The sequence below is a fragment of the Macaca thibetana genome, chromosome X (genome assembly GCF_024542745.1).
Source record: "Macaca thibetana thibetana isolate TM-01 chromosome X, ASM2454274v1, whole genome shotgun sequence".
Classification (NCBI taxonomy): domain Eukaryota; kingdom Metazoa; phylum Chordata; class Mammalia; order Primates; family Cercopithecidae; genus Macaca; species Macaca thibetana.
Window position 1 is genome coordinate 38,544,374 of NC_065598.1, and position 12,442 is coordinate 38,556,815.

Consider the following 12,442-nt stretch of genomic DNA (forward strand, 5'->3'; position numbering starts at 1 on the left):
TTTACTTGTACTCATTTGTGTGTATATGTGTGTGTATTTAGTTCTATACAGTTTTATCACATGTGTAGGTTCCTATGACCACTACCTGTAAATTCAGTCAAGATACAAAATAATTCCGTCACCGCAAGAACCTCTCTGTTACAATCTTTACATCCCTGCTGCTCTAACTCACCTTGTCATTGAACCCTGACAACCTCTAATCTGTCCTCCACTTATTTAAAAAATTTCATCAATTCAAAATGTTATATAAATGGAGTCACACATATGGAATCTTTGGCAGTTGTTTTTTCACTCAGCATAATTCTGTCAAATTTCATCCAACGTGTGTGTATCAATAGTTAATTCCCTTTTATCGTTAAGTAATATTCTATGGTATGAATGTGCCACAGGTTGTCTAACCATTCACCTGCTGAGGGATACCAAGGTTGTTTACAGATTTTGGCTCTTGTGTATAAAGTTACTGTGAATATTCATGTATAGGTTTTTATGTGCACAAAAATTTCCATTTATTTAGAGACTTGGCATTCTATCCAATAAGTGATTGCTGGATCTCACAGTGGTTACATGTTTAGTTTTGTCTTTAAAATGCTAAATTGTTTTCCAGAGTGACTGTACCATTTTATATTCTCTCCAGTGATGTACAAATGATCCAGATTCCCCACATCTTCACCAGCATTTGATATTGTCAGTATGCTTTATTTTAGCCATTCTGATAGATGTGTAGTGATATCTCATTATAGCTTTAGTTCGCATTTCTCTAATAGCTAATGAAACTGAACATCTTTTCATGTGCTTGTCACCTGTTTATCCTCTGATGAAATGTCTCTTTCCTTTTTTTTTTTTTTTGGCAAATTGTCTAATTGGACTGTTTGTTTTTGACTATTGAGTTCTGAGAGTTCTTTATATATTTTAAATGCTAGTCCTTTGTGTGAAATGCATGGTTTGCAAATATTTCCTTTCACTCTAGCTTGGCTTTTCATCCTCTTATGGGGTACTTCACAGAGCAAAAGTTACTCATATTGATGAGGTCCAATTTACTAATTTTTAAAATTTTATTGAGTGTGCTTTTTCTGTTATTTTTAAGAATTCATTGCCTCTCTCTAGTTCACAGAGATTTTTCTCTTTTTTTTTTCTAAATGTTTCATAGTCTTATGCTTTACATTTAACTCCATGATCCATTTTGAGTTAATTTTTCCATAAGTTGTGAGGTTTAGGTCAAGGCTATTTTGTGTGTGTGTGTGGTTGTTACTCATGTGTGTCCAATTGCTCTGGCATTATTCATTGAAAGGCTGATATTTCTCCATTGGATTACTTTTACATCTTAGTAAAAATTTAGTTGGGCATATTCGTGTGGGGCTATTTCTGGGTTCTCTGTTCTGTTCTATTAATTTATATGTGTATTTTTGCACCAAGTCCACACTCCTGATTATTGTGGCCAATAATAAGCTTTAATATAATTGCTTTTCATTTCTCACCATAGAAAATATAACAAAACAATTCTCATAAGGGAGGCAATTAAAGAGAAAGCAATTAAAAACTGTAGGGAGAATGTATTATAGAAGTGTGTCAGGAAGTTAATTAATATAAATATTGGATTTAAAAAATTTTTGTGATGATTATGGTATTTTCAACCTTTTAGAATTTATTATTTATTGCAATTCCTTCTCATGCTAAATAAATGTTCATTTTCATACTTGAAAATAATAATAAACTTTAATACTGCAGAGGGTGATTCCTTATACTTTATTCTTCCACTTCAAAATTGTCTTACCTATTTTAGGGCTTGTGACTTACCATATAAATTTTAGAATAAGTTTGTCTATCTCTACAGAAAATCTTGATGGGAAGTTGATTGGAATTGCATTAAACCTGTTTATCAATGTGGGAGAATTGACATCTTTACTACGTTGAGTCTTCTAATCCACTTACTGGAATGTCTCTCCATTTATTAGATCTTCTTTGATTTTTTTATCAGCATTTTGTAATTTTCAGTGTACAGATCCTATAAATATTTTAAGTGTATATCTAAGTATTTCTTACACTGTGCAGCTCTTGTAAATGTTTTGTTAAGAGCATACCTAAGGTTGTAAGTATTTGCAATCACATTGGAGTTATTGTAAATGGTATTGTGTTTTAAATTTCTGTTTCCACAGTTCATTAGTAGTATATAAAATATGTTGATCTTACATCCTGCAACCTTGCTGAACTTACCTCTTAGCTCCAGGAATGTGGTTTTTTTGTTTGTTTGTTTGTTTGTTTTTAGATTCCTTGAAATTTTCTGCATAGACAACCATGTTATCTGAAAATGGGGACAATTTCATTTCCTCCTTCTAATTTTTTATGATTTTTATTTCTATTTCTTGACTATTGCACTAGCTAGACCTTCCTATACGCTGGTGAATAGGAGTGGTGAGAGTGAACATCTTTACTTTGTTCCCAATCTTAAGGGGAGAACAAACAGTTTTCACCAGTGAGTATGATGTTAGCTGTTTTTTGTAAAAGTTTTTTATCAATGTAGCTCCCTTCTATTTGTAACTTACCGAGAGTTTTCAACATGAAGAGTTCTGGATTTACAATTTTTTTTATTTCTATTGATATGATTTTTCTCTTTTGCCTTGTTGATACGATGGATAACCAGCCTTGCATACTTAGAATAAATTCCGCTTGATCATGACATGTAATTATTTGTACACATCACTAAATTGAATTTGGTAATATTTTGTTGAATTTTTTTGTTTCAAAGTTTATAAATTTATATTGGTATGTAGTTTGCTGTTTTTATGCAGTCTTTTTCTGCTTTTGGTATCAGTGTAATACTGGCCTCGTGAAGTGGGTTCTAAAGTGTTCTTTCAACTTTTATTTTCTGGAAGAGATGGGTAAAATTGATGTTAATTCTTTAAATTTTTGGGAAAATAATCCCTGTGAATTCATCTTTCCTTTTCTCTGCCGAGCCTCTGCTAGCTACTATTCTACTCTCTATTTCTGAGACACACTTTTTAGATTCCACATATTAGTGAAATCATGCAGCATTTGCCTCTCTGTGCCTGGCTTATTTCACTTAATACTGTGTTCTCCAGATTCATCCATATTGCTACAAATGACAGGATTTCATTATTTTTTACAGCTGAATTGTATTTCATTGTGTATATGTATGACATTTTCTTTATTGATTCACTTGTTGGACACTTAAATGGATTCCATCTCTTGGCTATTGTGAACGGTGTTGTAATGAACATGATTGCAAATATCTCTTTGATAAACTGATTTATTTTCCTATGGATAAATACCCAGTAGGATTCCTCTATTAAGTGATAATTCTATTTTTGTTTTTTTTCAGTAATGTCCATATTGTTTTCCATAATGGCTGTACTAGTTTACATTCCCACCAACAGTGTATACGAGTTTCCCTTTCTCCACATTCTTGACAGAATTTGTTATTTTTTGCCTTCTTAATAACAGTCATTCTAATTGGAGTGAGGTGATATCTCATCGTGGTTTTGATTTGCCTTTCCCTAATGATTAGTGATGCTAAGCATTTTGTCATATACCTGCTGAACATTTGTGTGTCTTTTTTTGAGAAATGTCTATTCAGATCTTTTGCCCATTTTAAAATCAGATTATTTGTTTTGTTTCCTATCGCATTGAGTTTCTTGTATATTCTGGTTATTAACCACTTGTCAAATGCATAGTATGTAAATATTTTTCTCCCATTCTGTAGGTTGTCCCTTCACTCACTGATTATTTCCTTTGTTGTTCAGAAGTCTTTTAGTTTGATGTAATGCCATTTGTCAATTTCTGCTTTTGTTGCCTGTGCTTTTGAGCTTCTATCCAAAAAGCCCTTGCCCAAACCAACGTCAGGAAGCATTTTCCTTATGTTTTCTTATAGTAATTTTATAGATTTCAGTCTTAAATTTAAGTCTTTAATTCATTTTGATTTGTTTTTTGTGCAAAGTCAAAGATAAATATCTAGTTTTATTGTTCTGCATGTGGATATCCACTATTCCCAGCAGCATTTATTGAAGATACATTTTCCCCCACAATGTGCATTCTTGGCACTTTTTTGTTAAAAATCGGTTGACTGTAAATGTGTGCATTTATTTCTGGGCTCTCTATTCTGTTCCATTGGTCTGTGCATCTGTTTTTATGCCAATAACAATGCTGTTTTAGTTACTATAGCTTTGTAGTATGTTTTGAAGCCAAATATTGTGATGCCTTCAGCTGTGTTCCATTTTCTCAAAATTGCTTTGGCTGTATGGGGTCTTTTGTAGTTCCATGCAAAATTTAGGATCGTTTTTTCTATTTATGTAAAGAAAATTATTGTTTATTTTTTAATGAAGATTGCATTGAATCAGTAGATCTCTTTGGGCAGTGTGGACATTTAAATGATATTAACTCTTTTAATTCATGAGCATATCTTTCTATTTGTGTCCTCTTAACTTTCTTTCATCATTGTTTTACAGTATTTTAGTGTAGAGATCTTTCACCTTCTTGGTTAAGTTTATTCATAGGTATCATTTTTTGTAGCTATTGTAAATGGAATTGTTTTCTTTGTTTCTTTTTTGATGGTTTGCTACTTGCATATACAAATGCTACTGATTTTTTGTATGTTGATATTGTGTCCTACAACTTTATTGAATTCATTTATTGCTCTAATAGTGTTTTTGTGAAGTCTTTGGGATTTTCTGTATATATAATTATGTCATCTGCAAACAGGAACAATCTGACTTCCTCCTTTCCAATTTTGATGCCCTTTATTTCTTTCTATTGCTCTATTGTTCTGTCTAGGACTTCCAGTACTATGTTACATTAAAGTGGTGAAAGTGGACATTCTTGTCTTATTCCAGATCTTAAAGGACAAATTTTGAACTTTTCCCCATTCATTATGATATTAGTTGTGAGTTTGTCATATATGGCCTTTATTGTGTTGAGGTATGCTCCTTCTATACCTAATTTGTTGAGTGTTTTTATCATGATGAAATGTTGAATTTTGTTGAACACTTTTTTGCATCTATGGAAATGATCATATGGTTTTTGTTCTTGATTCTATTAATGTGATGTATTATGTTTATTGATTTGTATATGCTAAACCATCCTTGCATCCCTGGGATAAATACCACTTGATCATGGTGAATGATCTTTTTGGTGTGTTGTTGAATTTGGTTTGACAGTATTTTGTTGAGGACTTTTGCATCTATGTTCCTTAGGGATATTGGCCTGTAGTTTTATTGTTGTTGCTGTTGTGTCCTTGTCTGGTTTTGATATCAGGGTAATGCTGGCTTTGTAAAATTAGTTTGGAAGTATGCCCTCCTCTTCATTTCCTGATAAAGTTTGAGAAGAATTGGTATTTGTTCTTCTTAAAATGTTTGGTTGAAATCAGCAGGGAAGCCATCAGGTCGTGGGTTTTTCTTTGATGTGAGAGCCTTCATTATTGCTTCACTCTCGTTACTCATTATTGGCCTGTTCAGGTTTTCTACTTCATGATGATTCAGTTTTGGTAGTTTGTATGTGTCCAGGAATTCATTTCTTTTAGATTTTTTGATTTGTTGGTGTATAGTTGTTTATAATAGTCTCTTAAGAGCCTTTGTGTTCTGTGGTATTAGCTGTAATATCTCCTTTGTTGTCTCTTATTTTATTTGTTTGAGTCTTCTTTTTTTCTTAGTCTAGATAAAAGTGTGTTGATTTTGTCAATCTTTTCAAAAAACCCAACTTTTTGTTTCCTTTATCTTCTGTATTGTTGTTTTAATCTATTTCATTTATTTCCACTTTGATCTTTGTAATTTTTTAATTCTACTAATTCTGAGTTTAGTTTGTTCTTGTTTTACTGGTTCCTTGATATATCACGTTAGGTTGTTTATTTGTAATCTTTCTACTTTTTTGATGTAGGCATTTGTTATTATAAAATTCTTTCTTAGCACAGCTTTTGCTGTATCCCACAGGTTTTGGTATGTTGTGTTTCCATTTTCATTTGTCTCAAGGAATTTTTAAATTTGCTTTTTAATTTCTTCATTGACTCATTCGTTATTTGGGAGCATGTTGCTTAACTTCCATGAATTTGTACAGTTTCCAATATTCCTTTTGTTATTGATTTCTAGTTTTATTCCATTGTGGTCATAGAAAATACTTGATTTGATTTTGATTTTTAAAAATTGGGTAATTTCATGTGTTCTGTCTTAAAGCTCACTGACTATCTTCTCTAATCAAGTCTGCTGCTAAAGCTTTCTAATGAGTTTTTCAATTCAGTTATTGTATTCTTTATTTCTAGTATATCTATATAATTTTTAAAAATTATTTCTATATTTTGTCAAATTTCTCATTTTATTCCTGAATTGTTTTCCAGACTTCATTTCAGCCCTGCCAGTTTTTGCTTTATGCATCTTAAAACTCTGTTGTTTGGTACATGCACATTTAGATTCACTACTTCTTATGGTATTGATCAATGTAATTACATGATGCTACTCTTTTTCCTTCTTTGCTGTGAAGTATACATTCTCTAATATTAATATAACTAGTTCCATTTTTTAAAAAGTTAATATAAGCATGATATACCTTTTACATTTATTTACTTTTGACATACCTATGTCATTGTGTTTGAAGTGAGTTAATGTTAGTAAACATATATTGAGTCATTACATTTTATCCACTGTGATAATCTTTTAATTGGTGTATTTAAACCATTTACATTTAAAGTAACTATTAATCCGTTAGCTTTAAGTCTGCCCTTTTATTATGTGTTTCTGTTGGTTTCTTGTTTCTTTTTTCTGTTTTCTTGTCTTCCTGTGGATTACTTGAACTTTTAAAAAAATTCCATCTTATTGCATTTATACTAGTTTTTAGTATAGCACTTGTATAACTCTCTTAGTGATTGCTCTAGGTGCTACAATATACATACGTAACTTATTACAGGTATCAGTGTTTGATTGCTTCTAGCAAAAAATTGAAGTCTTCTATTAATGTCCCATTACCATCCTCCCTTGGAAAATATAATCATTTCATGTATTTTCTCTACATTTTAAGCACCACAACAGATATTGTTATATTTTTTGCTTCAACCATCAAATATAACTAAAGATTCTCATGAGAATAATTTATTTTTTGCCCTTATTTTTACCCATTTTATTATTTTTCTTTCCAAAGTTTCAATTCTTCTTTTGTATCTTTTATAATTTTATTTCCATTCAGAAAGCTACTTTTAGCTATTCTTTAAGGGTATGTTTGCTAGCAATACATTCTTTTAGTTTTCCTTTGTCTAAGAATGTCTTTATTTTTTCTTCATTCCTAAAAGATAATTTCAACAGATATAGAATTCATGGTTAACAGCAGTTGGTTTTTTTTGTTTGTTTGTTTTTAGCACTTGGAAAATGTTGTTCCACTTCCTTTTGGCCTCCATGTTTTTTAATGAGAAATTTGTTGTCATTCGAATTCCTGTTTCCTCTAGGCAATGCATTGTTTCTCTCTGGTTGCTTTTAACTTTGAAATAACTTTTATTCCTTTGCTATGTTTTTTAAACTTTTAATTTGTTTAAAATAATTCATAATTATTTGTTGAAGCGATTTTATGGTGGATGCTGAAAAATCTTTGTCAGATATTTTGAAATCTAATTCATCTTGTCATTGGTATCAGTTGATTACCTTTCTTGTTCAAATTGTGATCTTCCTGGTTCTTAGTATGGTGAGTAATTTTTAAATTGTATTTTGGACATTTTGGATCTTATTTAGGAGACTATTTAAATCTTCTCTTATAGCAGGTTTTTGCACTATTTAGGCTTAGCTTATGGGTTCTCTCCTACTTTTGTGACCTGTAGTTTCAATGATAATTTAGTTTTCTGAAACTTTGTGATAATATTCTGGTCTACTTAATCATCTAACTCTACTTGAGCTTCCACTAGACACCTGCTGGTGCCACTTGCAGAAGTGGAAGGTGCTTCTCTGGTTCTCTTAGTATTATTATATGGTGAGTAGGGTATTCCAAACCTACAAGTAGGAGAGCATTTCACCTAGCCTGTTCACTGGTCACTTGGCACCATTTCGCTTCCTACTCTTACTTATTCAGGTGCCTCTGAAGGAGTGAATAGCCTACCTGGCTGCCTTCTGCCACTGAGTAAAGGATCAGGAAGCACAGGGTCTGGACAGTTCTCTGCCATTAAGTGGAGGGTTTGGAGACACTCACCTTGGGTCATTTTCTGCTACCAAATCAATGACTGGAAACCATAGAACCTGCTGGCCCCACTGATGATATTGCTGGCTGCTGTAGAGTGTGGGTGGATTGTCCAACTCAGGACCCACTATTGCTCCTGCTATTAATACATTGGGTTTGCTGCTATTGTTTGGTGTGGGGCAGGAGTTGGATTGAGCTCTAATGCTACAACCGTTGTGAATAGATTGGCCTGCCACTGCCACTGGGTATGGGTCTCTGTGCTACGTCATTGCTAGATTTCTCTCTTCCTTGTAAAAGGGCGGGGGCGGGGGGGAAGAAAACCCAGAGAACTCACTGCAGTGTTGTTCTTCAAGTCCTGAGGTCCCTAGTCAGTCCATTTTTTTCTATCCAGCATTTAGAATGAATCCTTTTTATCATTTTCTGTTGATTTATTTCTAGGATATTTCATTATATTTAGAGGGTAAGAGCAGGAAAACTGGAAAGCCTGGAAGGAGCTTTTTTTAAAAGCCAAAATTATTGCTCAGAATAGTAGTCTCTTCTGGGTGATGGATATACAAATGTTCATATTACATTGTTTTTATACATTCCTGTGAATTTGAAATAGCAAAAAAAAAAAATGGCTGAATGTAAGGTTATGCCAGATATAAGATAATCTCCTGTTGCCATTACACTGTCTTTCTTATTTTGGTTTACTTTATCTATTTTGATTAACAAAATACTTGTTTGGTCAAGACACAGTAGCCAGAAATTATTTCAATCAATGCAATTGGAGGATCATCTGACAGAATATATTTAAAATTAATCAAATAAATTTAATGCATATTTATCATTATACATTGGGGCATGACCTCACAGTTGCAAGAGTTAGATGTTGATGTAAGCAAGTCATTTAAGAATTGCTTAAAAAGTAATGCAGTAAGTGGATACCTTTGGAAATAGTAAATATAAACCCACAGGACAAATTTATTTTAAAATTTTCCTAATATGAGGGTAAGAACTTGAAGCTTCAGATATTTCCAGTGACAGCTTCATACATGGAATAAAGGGTACTATATCTCACCTTTGAGGAAAATGAAGATAATACGAACAGGAGAACTGTGTTAGATGGCTCAAACATATCCCTATAATTACTAAGAAAGTTACTGATGTCAAAGATGCATGATTAGTTTAAATACGATTGTTTAATAAGGAAAAAGGATATTTCCAAATTAATATTTTTATATAAAATATGGTTTTAAGTATGTATATATAACTTTATTAGAAAATTAAATATTCTGAGTAGATCTCTCACTATTCTGTCTGTTTCCTTAGAAGTTTATGAATTCAAAATGACCAAAAACTGTTCTTAAAGTTTTTTTTCATTTGGATAATTGGAGGTTATGTTATATTTGATATGGACTTAGGTATAGTTATTTTGGTACTTCAGATGCCCAGAAAGTGACAATTGTGAGCACATCACTCAGATTTATAAAATATTAGGCTCTTGTCACATTTACCATACACTTCTTAAAAGAAATAGAGTGCACAGTGAAAGTCCTTTGTGTACCTCACTTCCATCCCATTCTCTCTTTCCTTCCCCTAGATATGGGTTATGTATCATTTCCATGTTCGTCTAATGAGATTACCAGGTAGATAGATACCTGAAAACAATACATGGAATTAATTGCTCTATGAGTTTTTAAACATTACATAAATGGTACCATGCTATACATGTAATTTTGCATTACTGATATATTTGGACTAATTTTTATCAGCTTATTTCCTGTTTTCTGCTTTTGTTATCCTTCCAACCTTCTGATGGATTGGAAAATAATTCCCTTTTGTTTCCTCCCACTGCTAGTTTAGAAGATATATGTTGCATTTCTATCTTGTTTTACTAATTATTCTTACATTTTCAACATGAAAATTTAATTATAAATGTTTTATCAAAGTCTAAAAGTACTTAATATCTTTATTCTTCTCCCCCAAACCTTTAGCTACCACCTGATAGCCTTCCCATGTTACTTGTTATCTTGTCTAGAATTTTAGTTCCATCCTTTTTTAACCACACAATTTATAGCTCTTACTTTTTAAGTGGTCACTAGTTAATTTTATCAACCTATATTATTATTATGTTTTTCTTTGCTCATAATGATTTCCGGTAGCCCACTCCTCTCTGAATTCACTTTTTTACTTACTGAAACATATACTTTAATTGTTCATTTAGTGAATATCAATGGGTCTTTTATATTTGAAAATACCTTTATTTGTCTTCATCTGTAAGTGATATTTTAGCTGAAAATGAAGATCTAGGTTGACAACGATTTTCCCTTAGCAGTTTGAAGATTTCACTGTCTCTGGCATCTATTGTAGATTAGAAACCTGCTTTAAGTTTAATACTGTTCTTTTGAAGATAATTTATCTTTTTCATTCTAGTAGCTTTTAAAATTTTCTCTTTATCCGTAATGTTCTAAAATTTCAATACAATTTGTCTAAAGTTTGGATTTATTTTTATTCATACCCTTTAGAGTTGGTGCGTCTTTTAATCTGAGTACTTACTAACCTTATGTAATTGCCATAATTCTGGAAAATTCTGTTCCTTTGTTTTAAACTCCAATTAGATGTATGTTGAAGTCTTCTCTCACTCTTGCTTTTAACTGGTCTTTCATTGTATAACTAGGAATACAACGTACTCTTTGTACTCTTTTACAAATTCCACAAGACTATCTTCCAATTCATTAATTTTCTCTTTAAGTCCAATCTAGAACTGACTTATTTATTGATTTGTTTATTGGTTTGCTTTCATAATTATATTTTTATTTCTAAGATTGCTAAATGGTTCTTCTTCATTTCCACTTATTCCAGTATCATTTTAGCCACTCTGCCTACTTGCATTTCATAATTTTCTATTTTTTCTCTCTCTGTGTCATAGTCTTTCTTTTGTCTTTTTAAGGATCCTAGATATACTAATATTAAAGTTATTCTCATATTACTATCTTAATTTCCCTTTATCTGAAGAAAATTTATTTCCTAACTGTTGATTTCATCAACTGTCATTCTTAATGTTCATTTCTTCATGTGTTTGGAAATTTGGTTTTCAGGCTTATTTTGAGTGGGAGTTTGATGTCAGTATTTTTCTTTCTTTCTTTATGTGGTCACTTCTTTCTGTCTAGCAGTTTTGGAGTTGCTTCCACATGATCCACTGGGACCCCAGGTTTTATGTTGCTTGCTCAAAGCTCCCATTTCATGACGACATTGGGATGTTACCAACCCAGTCACAGAGCCATGAGTAGCTTCAACCAGGTCTTAGTTATAGGATACTCTTACTCCCAGTTTAACCTATAATTACTGAACACCACGTCCTTCCATCGACTTAAACCTGATTCTTGATTCTGATTTATTGCCAAAGAGGCTCTTAGCTTTTTTTAAATTGCTGCTTTAAGTTTCTGCTTTATTTATATTTCCCAGAGATTATTTTGTAATTTATGACCTTGGCTAGGTTTTTAAAATTTTATCTTAAAATGTTTGATCTGTCATCCCTGTTGATCTATTGGAAAAAAAATAAGTATAATCTTAATTTTATTTTATTCCTTGCCTTTATTTTCCCTTGTCCTATTTTCTACATCTATTTAAACAAATTATTATATCAAATGAGTTTATTCAAAGTACCTCCACTCTTCCCTGGTTTGAAGAGGAGTACAAACAAATAAATATAGAAAGATAAATAAATAATACATTATATTCCACCTACAGATTTTTTTTTTAAGAAAATCAAAAGGAAAATAATATATATATATATTATTCATTAAGTGCAAGTGAATCATAATAAATGTCTTTTATCTTCATCATCTTCACATCAAGTAGGCTGAGAAGGAGGAGGAAGAGGAGGGGTTAGTCTTGCTGTCTCAGAGGTGACAGAGGCAGAAGAAAATGTGTGTATGAGTGGACCATGCTGTTCAAGCCTGTGTTGTTCAAGAGTCAATGTAGTCTGGAATCATTATGTACTGAAAGGAACTTGAGTTATAATGTTCATTAAATCCACATAATATATTTTGAACAGATATTTTCCTAGTTTTTATGGTCTTGAATGTGTTCCAACTTCTACCTTATTCTCCAGTTTAATACCTCTAATTTATGTAGACTGAATGAAGATAATTCATTTTCCTTCTTGAATCATCAGAAATTATTCTAGGGAGTATAAATTTGAGCATGATAAGCTGAACCCTTTCTATCTCACTCACCTCTAAAGCAGCCTCCCAATCCCTCACATCCCTTATGGTAGGCTAATATTTCAGGGTACTGCTTTTAA